General features: G+C 43.8%; 1 protein-coding gene across 3 annotated transcripts in view; it reads left to right on the top strand.

Annotated features, from left to right (window-relative positions):
• ZNF174 (zinc finger protein 174) overlaps positions 1 to 10108 on the top strand; it is a 47446-nt gene extending 37338 nt beyond the window's left edge. The window contains exon 4 of one of the 3 annotated variants that reach the window (XR_016387834.1): positions 3964 to 10108. The gene's annotated coding sequence lies outside the window, so the exon portion shown is untranslated. Of the gene's footprint in view, positions 1 to 6; positions 227 to 853 lie in introns of those variants that run through there. The other 2 variants (XR_016387833.1, XR_016387832.1) reach the window with 2 other exon arrangements.
• The last annotated feature ends 122 nt before the right edge of the window (positions 10109 to 10230 follow it).

The raw sequence follows: 10230 nt of genomic DNA, 5'->3' as shown, positions 1-10230 counted from the left end.
TTGCAGTACGCGGGCCTCTCAGTGCTGTGGCCTCTCCCGTTAAGGAGCACAGGCTCCGAACGCGCAGGCTCAGCAGCCATGGCTCACGGGCCCAGCTGCTCCGCAGCATGTGGGATCTCCCTGGACCGGGGCACGAACCCGTGTCTCCTGCATCGGCAGGCGGACTCTCAACCACTGCGCCACCAGGGAAGCCCGGCAGACGGATTCTTAACGACTGCACTACCAGGGAAGACCCCAATATAAGTTTTTAAATGGGATACCAAGTTGTACATAAAGTGCCATCATAATTATTGAAAATAGACTGAAAAGAGCAGTAAGGAAACAGTAATGTTGAGTGATTATCTTTGGATGATGAGCAAAGGGTAATTTTTTCTTTTTTATACTTTTTTCTATATTTTTCTTATTTGTTACAGTGAGTATGTATTTCTTCCATAATTAGCAGATTATTTAAGTCAGGGCTCTGGAGTGAGATTGCCTGGGTTGAAATTGCTCCTAACAGTTTAACAGCTATAACATCTTGGGTTAATTATTTAACCTCTCTATGCCTTAGTTTCCATATCTGCAAAATAGGAGTAATGATTGTAACTGCCTCAGGTGATAATTGGGAAGATTAAATGAAAATAGGTTGCATAACACTTGCCATAAAAGAACTGCTCAAAAAGTATAAGCTTTATAATTGAAAAGGTTTCTAAATAAAACTGTTGTGTATTGGCACTTTAGCAATCAGATACATCAATGTAATCCACAGATAGCTTCCTGTAATGAGGCGTTTCCCAAGAACTTGAAAGAGGGGAATAAGGCTGAATTTTGAGAATTAAACAGGGAAAATGAAGATAAAATCATGTTTCTGCAGAAATAAGAAGTAACCTTGGGACGTCCCTGGTGGTCCAGTGGTTAAGACTCTGCGATCCCAATGCAGGGGGCCCCAGTTCGATCCCTGGTCGGAGAATTAAGATACCACATCCTGCAACTAAGCCTGCGTGCCGCAACTACAGAAACCCGTGCGCTGCAACTAGAGAAGCCTGTATGCTGCAACGAAGAGCCTGTGCAGCCAAAATAAAATAAATAAATAAATAAAAAATAACCTTAAGGAAAGCCTGGGAAGTTAAGGCGTGATTTATGGATCTGAAAAGTAGTGTGTTTACAGAGCGGCCTAGTCTGAATGGAGCCAAGAGAAAGAAGAGTCAGCAAGAGTCTGGCAGCCCTCCTGGCACTGCTCAGACACAAGGAACATGGACTTGTGGGGCAAGCATTCCTGACCTTTGAGAAAGGCCTGAGTAAAAGATCTCCCTTAAGGCTCTCTTTTCTTTCCTCTTTGTACGCTGCTCACCAAGAACTTTCTGGTTAGCAGTCTAGTTTCCCAGGAACACTAAGAGAGGAGGAGGTGTCTGGAGCAGGGTTAAGAGCATTCCAGTGACTCTTGACTATAAACAAGTAAACCAGAATTTGGTTTAAGCCTCAGTCTTTTGTGAGCCTGACTGGTAAGCCCAGTCTCAGGGTACGCTGACAATAAAAATGGAGAATCAGACCTTCCCAATATACTGGCCTGACCCTCTGAGTCCAGGCTAAGTGGCCACCTCTGTCTTGGTTTTAATTGCAGCAATCAGTATCATTGTTGGTGATTCAGCTTATACACTTGCATCATTTTACACCCAAAGGGAATTTTTTTGGAAGCAAAATTTTTATTTTGCCTTGTAAAACTATTTTATTTTTTATTTTTATTTTTTGAAATTAGTTTGTATTGGGGTATAGTTGGTTTACAATGTTGTGTTAGATTCTGCTGTACAGCAAAATGAATCAGTTATACATATATCTGCTCTTTTTTAGATTCTGTTCCTAATATAGGTCATTACAGAGTACTGAGTAGACTTCCCTGTGCTATACAGTAGGTTCTTATTAGTTATCTATTTTATATATAGTAGTGTATATATGTCAAACCCAATCTCCCAATTTATCCCTCCCCCCGGAAGCAAAATATTTGGTTACTATTTGTACTGGCTTTGATTCATGCAAATTTTTTCATTGTTTGTTTTACAATACGAATGTGTTATAGCCTTTGCTTCTTTACGCTTAAGTATATCTAGAGAGTTTTTTTTTATATTTGCCCATGTAAATCTACTTTGTGTATTTTTTTTCTTTTCCATTATGGTTTATTACAGACTATTGCATATATTTTCCTCTGGTATACAGTATAGGACCTTGTTGTTTATTTTATATATAGTAGTTTATATCTGCTAATCCCAAACTCCTAATTTATCCCTCCCCGACCCCTTTCCCCTTGGGTAATATATGCCCAGTAGTGGGATTGCTGGATCATATGGCAACTCTATTTTTAGTTTTTTAGTTTCTTGTTTTTTGGTACACGGGCCTCTCACTGCTGTGGCCTCCCCCGCTGCGGAACACAGGCTCCGGATGCGCAGGCTCAGCGGCCATGGCTCACGGGCCTAGCTGCTGCGCGGCACGTGGGATCCTCCCGGACCGGGGCACGAACCCGCGTCCCTTGCATCGGCAGGCGGACTCCCAACCACTGCGTCACCAGGGAAGCCCTATTTTTAGTTTTTTAAGGAACCTCTGTACTGTTTTCCATAGTGGCTGCACCAATTTACCTTCCCACCAACAGTGTAGGAGGGTTCCCTTTTCTCCACACACTCTCCAGCATTTGTTATTTGTAGAGTTTTTAATGATGACCATTCTGATTGGTGTGAGGTGGTACCTCACTGTAGTTTTGATCTGCATTTCTCTCTCTCTCTCTCTCTCTCTCTCTTTCTTTTTTTCGGCCGTGCTGCCCTTGTGGGATCTTAGTTCCCTGACCAGGGATTGAACCTGGGCCTCGGCAGTGAAAGCGCCAAGTCCTAACTACTGGACTGCCAGGGAATTCCCTTGCATTTCTCTAGTAATTAGTGATGTTGAGCATCTTTTCATGTGCCTATTGGCCATCTGTATGTCTTCATTGGAGAAATGTCTATTTAGGTTTTCTGCGCATTTTTTGATTGGGTTTTTGTTGTTGTTGTTATTGAGTTTGTATATTTGTATATTTTTTAAATTAAGCCCTTGTCAGTCACATCATTTGCAGATATTTTCTCCCAGTTCGTAGATTGTCTTCTCATTTTGTTTGTGGATTCCATTTCTTCGCAAACGCTTGTAAATTTGATTAGATTCCATTTGTTTATTTTTGCTTTTATTACTACTGCCTTGGGAGACTGACCTAAGAAAACATTGCTATGATTTATGTCAGAGAATGTTTTGCCTATGTTCTCTTCTAGGAGTTTTATGGTGTCATGTCTTATATTTAAGTCTTTACACCATTTTGAGTTTATATTCATGTATGGTGTGAGGGAGTGTTCTAACTTCATTGATTTACATGCGACTGTCCAGCTTTCCCAACACCACTTGCTTAAGAGACTGTCTTTTCTCCATTGTATATTCTTGCCTCCTTTGTTGAAGATTAATTGACTGTAGGTGTGTGGGTTTATTTCTGGGCTCTCTATTCTGTTCCATTGCTCCGTATGTCTGTTTTTGTGCCAATACCACGCTGTTTTGATTACTGTAGCTTTGTATTGTCTGAGGTCTGGGAGGGTTATGCCTCCAGCTTTGTTCTTTTCCCTCAGGATCCATTTGGCAATTCTGGGTCTTTTATGGTTCCATATAAATTTTAAGATTATTTTTTCTAGTTCTGTGAAAGATATCATGGGTAATTTGATAGGGATCGCATTAAATCTGTAGATTGCTTTGGGTAACGTGGCCATTTTAACAATATTAATTCTTCTAATCCAAGAGCATGGGATATCTTTACACTTCTTTGAATAATCTTCAATTTCCTTTATCAGTGTTTTATACTTCTCAGCATATAAGTCTTTCACCTCCTTGGTCAGGTTTGTTCCTAAGTATTTTATTTTTTTATGCAGTTTCAAAAGGGTTTTTTTGGTTTTTTTTTACTTTCCCTTTTTGATATTTCATTTTTAGTGTAAAGAAATGCAACAGATTTCTTATGATCCATGTAAATATTAATGAACCCATCAGAACCATGAGTCAGAACAATCCACTGCACCTCCAGCCTGTCTCCTGGAACCTTTCTCCTCTCCTGGGAGTGCTCCCAGGGAGGTCCAGAGTCCTCTCAGGCAAAGCAGATGCTAGTCAACAAGCTGACTGTCTACAGGGCTTGCCATGAAGTGGCTTGTTCATGATCTGTTCCTGGGATCCTGGAAAAATGTTTTTGGTGTCTTCCTGGAAAGGCTGATTTTGGTAAGTCACCTGTCCCCCTGGGTGTCAGGAAGGTTGTGATCCAAGAGAACACATCACGTCTTTAAATGAAGAACCAATTTGTTTGTTTCTTGACTTTCATCCTTCATGGTGCCCCTGGGGAGAGAAGTTTCATTCTGCATGCTATAAAGGCCTTGGGTGGGTGTTTCATTGTAAAATGGGACAACAATACTGACTTTTCAGAGTGATTGGGAGAGTAAATGAGGACACTGAGGAAGGACTGTAGGACTGTAACACAGTGTGTAGCACATAGCAGACACTTAGAAACTACATGTTCACTCAGATTACATTCAAAAAGTTCCATTATTCTGTGTAAGTGCTTCTGTTGAAACCCTCATCAAACCGTCTTGTAATCACACATCTTCTCAAAGGCAGAGAACACATCTTAGTCACTACTGGTACCCACAGCTCCCAGCATAGTGCATGGCTATCCTTAATTGAAGGAAGAAGGGAGGACAAGCATCCAGTACCCAAGCTCGGCCCTCATCTCACTCACACTTGCTTTTTATTTATGAAAATATCATATTGTCCGTGTAAATAAGATCTCTGAGAGCATGCAGAGACGCTGGTAACAGTGGAGAACTCTGTTACTCAGAGTCAGAGGGAAGGAAACTTACTTTTCACCGTATATCCTTTCGTTCTGCTTTTAAAATTTTACCATGGGCATGCATACTTCTTTCTTTTTTAAAAAATTTATTTATTTATTTATTTATTTTTTGGCTGCATTGGTTCTTCATTGCTGTGCGCAGGCTTTCTCTAGTTGTGGTGAGCAGGGGCTACTCTTCTTTGTGGTGTGCGGGCTTTGCATTGTGGTGGCTTCTCTTGTTGTGGAGCACGGGCTCTAGGTGCGCAGGCTTCAGTAGTTGTGGCACGTAGGCTCAGTAGTTGTGGCACACGGGTTCAGTTGCTCCGTGGCATGTGGGATCTTCCCGGCCCAGGGCTTGAACCCGTGTCCCCTGCGTTGGCAGGCGGATTCCCAACCACTGTGCCACCAGGGAAGTCCAGGGCATGCATACTTCTAAAAAAATGTTTATGTCATAAAATCCCCCCAAGTTAAACCAAAACCCAAATATGTTGGATACATCTGTAAAAATCATATAAAGATGAAATGTAAATGGTTAATAAAAATAGAAAAAAGTGATCAAACTTACTAAGAAGTACACATTAAAATAATGAGATATTTTTCCCCCTTGTAGAGTGCAGAGAGGTAAGGAGGGATGATATCCCATGTTGGTGAGGATGTATGAGACAGGAGGCAATGTGGCATTTGTTTTCAAATGAAAATGAAATGTTTTCAAATTGAAATCAATTAAAAATAACCAGCATTCGGGACTTCCTTCGTGGTGCAGTGGATAAGACTGTGCCCTCCCAATGCAGGCCTGGGTTCGATCCCTGGTCAGGGAACTAGATCCCACATGCATGCCACAACTAAGAGTTCACATGCTGCAACTAAGGAGCTGGCAAGCCACAACTAAGGAGCGGTGGAGCCACAACTAAGGAGCCTTCCTACCTCAACTAAGGAGTCCATGTGCTACAACTAAGGAGCCCACGTGCTACAACTAAGGAGCTGGCAAGCCGCAACTAAGGAGCCCTGGAGCTGCAACTAAGGAGCCCGCCTGCCTCAACTAAGACCCGGTGCAACCAAATAAATAAATATTTTTAAAAAAGAATATATATTATATATATATTTAAAAAATCAACTTTCTAGGAATTTTCGCTGAGGAAATAATCTGAAATATGTGCAGGTTTCTGTCCAAGGTTTTTAGTGGCAATACTGCTTACAACCTGAATGTCCGGGTGTTGGGAGGGAAACCTTATCCCCAGCCCCTGCTCTCCCCACCTCCCCAACCGCAGTCCATCTATGATAGAGCAGAAAGTAGGGCCCTGGGTGGCTGGGATCACCTAGGGTTGGCAGAAGACAGCAGTACCCGACCTTATTCCTCTATGCACCAGAGAGAGATGAAAATTAATATGCTTAATCTCGCCTTAATTTCTGGAGAGATCTTGGCCTTGGAAGTTTGTGGAACGGCAGAGAAAGTTAATTCCTATTTGTTACAGTGAGCATGTACTACTTCCATAATTAGAGTAGTTCAGCCGGGGCTCTGGAACGGCAGAGCCTGCCCATGGAGATGGTAGCTTGCGGCTCTCCCTGACCCAGCAGAGCCTGATTACCTCCCTATCACCGAAGCTGGGAAAGGGCTCTGCAGCTGAGGAGGCAGGAATTGAGGGTTTCCCTTCAAGAGCTCCACAGAGAACCACTCTTCTTGGCAGCTTGGAGCGTGGCTCGAATGCAGAAGTAGAGACTGATGACGCCTCCCACTGGTAGTGCCTGTAGATATCTCTGTGCTTGACCCATGGCCAGAGGGTAAAAACAGTCATGAGTAGGCAAGAGAAAAATAACAGTACACTTGAAGAGACTTGGCAGCCAGAGGGAGAAGGAGCTGGCAGGACCCTCAGAATAGGCAGCTCTTGAGGAAATAGAACTTATGAAAGAGACAGATGGCAGCTCTACCCAAATACGATGACTGGAGGAGATTGGATTATAGCAAAACTTTCTGGAACTGAAAAGCATGTTTTGTTTTTAAATTTACATTCAGTAGGGACTTCCCTGGCAGTCCAGTGGTTAAGAATCCACGTTTCCACTGCAGGGGGCACAGGTTCGAACCCTGGTTGGGGAACTAAGATCCCGAATGCCGCATGGTGTGGTGTGGCCTAATTAATTAATTAACATTCAGTAGGTAAATTGAAGGAGAGGATGGTCATCATAAAGCCAGTGGTCTTTTAGCTCAAGTGGAAGAAATATCTCAAAACACACCAAAAATAGAGAAAAACCAGGAAGCAAAGAGTTGGAGGAGCAATCAGTATTGAGCTCAGTGCTGATTAGACCTTTCCTGAACCAATTCCTGTGGTCAGGAGATGCCCCTTCCCACTTGCTGGGTTATCTGAGCCAGTCGCTGAGCCAAGGGAGAATGGGTTGAACTTAACGGGTTAGACCAAAGTAGGGACCATTTTGGGGTGGAGTCAATACCACCCACACAATGGGATAGAGTGGAATTTTTTTAAAAAGGACAACTACCTGGAATATCCCTTGTAGTAACACATGGTACCTGACTGAAACCATTGTCCTGAGGATAAATGAGATCCTGTGTAAGTTGCTTACACAGTGCCCAGCACATAGTAAACCCTGGGGGAATAGTTATTATTTTCTCATTTTTTTAGAAAGTGCTTTTAAAGTTTGAATGGATGTAGATGCCCTTCTCAGTTTTGACAATTCATCTTATTAGTGCTCTATGTAGAACCCTGGAAACAACAGAATGGTAACTCTGCTACACTTACAGAGTGCTTCATGCAAATTCTGATTCAGTCTTGTGAGGCTTGAGGTTCTGCATTTTAAACAAGCTCCCTGGTGATGCTCATGCTGCTGGACCACAAGACCACACTTTGAGTAACAAGGACCTGGGAAGGGTTTTGCCTTTCCTGTGTGATTGAAGGGGCCTACCACTGCCCCCATGTTCCATGGATGGGAACATGACGGAAGGTGAGAGAAAGGATGATGAAAACAAGCAATTTTCTTTTTGTAAAACCTCATCCTTTTAATTTAAAATTTTCAAACCTTCTGAGTATTTGAAAGAATAATGCAGTACACACCTATGTACCTTTCACCTAGCTTCACCAATTATTAATATTTAAGCAATTTCCTCTTAAGGGCATGCTTAAGAACTTAAGTTGTCCACATCACTTCCACTCTTGTTCATCGGTAAAAACTTTGGCATATAGCCTCACATTGCTGCAAGGGAGGGTAAGAAGTATAAGCTCAGCTTGACAGCTATTACCTGCTATAGGGGGTGCTGTTCTATTACTACAAGAGGATATGAGAGAGCAGTTGCTTTTTAAAAAGAAGGAAGATGGGACTTCCCTGGTGGTCCAGTGGTAAAGGATCTGTCTTCCAATGCAGGGAATGCAGGTTCAATCCCTGATCGGGGAACTAAGATCCCACATGCTGCAGGGCAACTAAGCCTGCGCCACAACTACTGAGCTTGCAGGCCTCAACGAGAGAGCTCATGTGCCGAAAACTACAGAGCCCACATGCTCTGAAGCCCACACGCCACAACTAGAGAGAGGGAGAGAAGAAAAAAAAACCCGCATGCCATAACTCTAGAGAAGCCCGCCTGCCACAGTGAAGAGCCTGCGTGCCCGCAATGAAAGATCCCACATGCCGCAACTGAGACGCGACACAACCAAAAATAAGAAGAGGGAGGAGGAGGAAGACAGTGGATACTAGGGGACAATTAGCCACCTCTGACACACTGACTCGCTGGATCTCCCAACCAGTTCTCTTCAAAGTGGATTCTGGAAAGACTGAAGCTAAATTTGCAGCCCATCTCTACGAAGTATGTAGGACTTCAAAGTATGCATTTTATACCCGCCTCACTGTTGATTGTTCTATCTTCATTTATATTAAAGCTTTTTTTTCAAGTTTGATTATAATAGTGACACACTAAATATAATTGTATAGAGTGCTTGAAATGCTCTGAGTGGACCCAAACACGTTTACCACAGCATCTTTGCTTACAATAGCATGTTTGCAGGACTTAAAACTGTAACTACCGAGTTGTAAATGATATTGTTTTCATTTGCCTGTGATTTTTCAGCCTTTAAAAAAATAGGAACTTACAGAAACTGTTACAGAAAGGAAATACAAGTTGCTTTACACAAATCAAGATTCCATCAGTCACTAACATCATATTATGTAGACAGTAGAATATCCTGGTTGTTTTACATCCCCTTGTTCCACTACTCTTGATCTATTTATACCAATTGCCTTTAAAACTTCTAATCTCTTTAGGTATATTTTCTTTGTCAAAATGTTAAAGAATATGCATTCAACATTTATGAGATAGTGTGATTTTATTTTATTATTTTAAAAATATATATATATTTATTATTTATTTGTTTTGACTGCGCCGGCTCTTCGTTGGCGGACTTCTTAGTTGCCACATGCATGGGGGGATCTAGTTTTCTGACCGGAGATCAAATCCAGGCCCCCTGCATTGGGAGCCCTGAGTCTTACCCACTGGACCACCAGGGAAGTCCTGATAGTGTGATTTTAGACTGTTATAATCTGTGATAACGTTTATTCATTTGGATGTGAATTAAATCATTTTAGGGTTGATAATTTTAGCCTTCCGATTCCATCCTTTGCCCGTTACCACTGTAAGTTATTTGAAGGCAAAGAATAAATCTCTCCTTTAAAGTTAACATCAGAGTTTGCTCAACACGAGTCCCTTAGCAACAAATTTTGAGTTAGGTTTTGTGATGTAGTACCTCCTCTAACTTGAGGGCAACTGACCCCCTCCAGCCCATTTACACAGCGACAGCCTTAACTGCCTGTCTGCGGAAGCTGGACTCTGGCTGCCGGCCGACGTCCGGCGCTGGGCGCGGTGGCGCTGCTCTCCAGCCGCTGTCGGTCCTCCGATCACGCTTCCCTGGCTTGACAACCCTCCAGCCGCTGGAGATGGAAAAGCTCAAACCCTAAACCCAAACGAGGGGAGTTTTGGCCGGGAACTGGAGGGCTGTGAGCCTCCGCGTCTGCGCGGGGACGCTCAGCTGTGCCCGAAAAACCCGAGCCGGCCGGCTACCAACCGGACCGCGCCCCCGGTGTCCGCACCCGCCAGGCTCGGGCAGTTCAAAGTTCGGCCGGGTCCGGAGGGATCTCGGACCCTCCGCTGGCTCTCAGAGCCTCGCCAGCCGCTAGCAGACGCGCCCCCTGGAGGCGCGCCCCCAGCCCCACCGCCAGCATCCCAGCCTCTACTGTGCGGCTTCGCGCCAGGCCTGCCAGCTCCTAAGATGGCGGCGGCGGCGTCGAGAGGTGGCGCCCCACGTGGGCTCCGGTGGCCAATGGGCTTTGGGCCTGCGCCGCCGGCCCGGAGCGGGAGGCGGAAGTGCTTCGGGCAGCAGCCTCCTTCCAGG

The sequence above is a fragment of the Delphinapterus leucas genome, chromosome 15, assembly GCF_059928025.1.
Source record: "Delphinapterus leucas isolate spDelLeu-1000000601 "Yukka" chromosome 15, BTC_Dleu_Yukka2, whole genome shotgun sequence".
Lineage (NCBI taxonomy): Eukaryota > Metazoa > Chordata > Mammalia > Artiodactyla > Monodontidae > Delphinapterus > Delphinapterus leucas.
The sequence above is the reverse complement of the archived record's forward strand: the minus strand, read 5'-3'. Positions and strand labels throughout refer to the sequence as shown.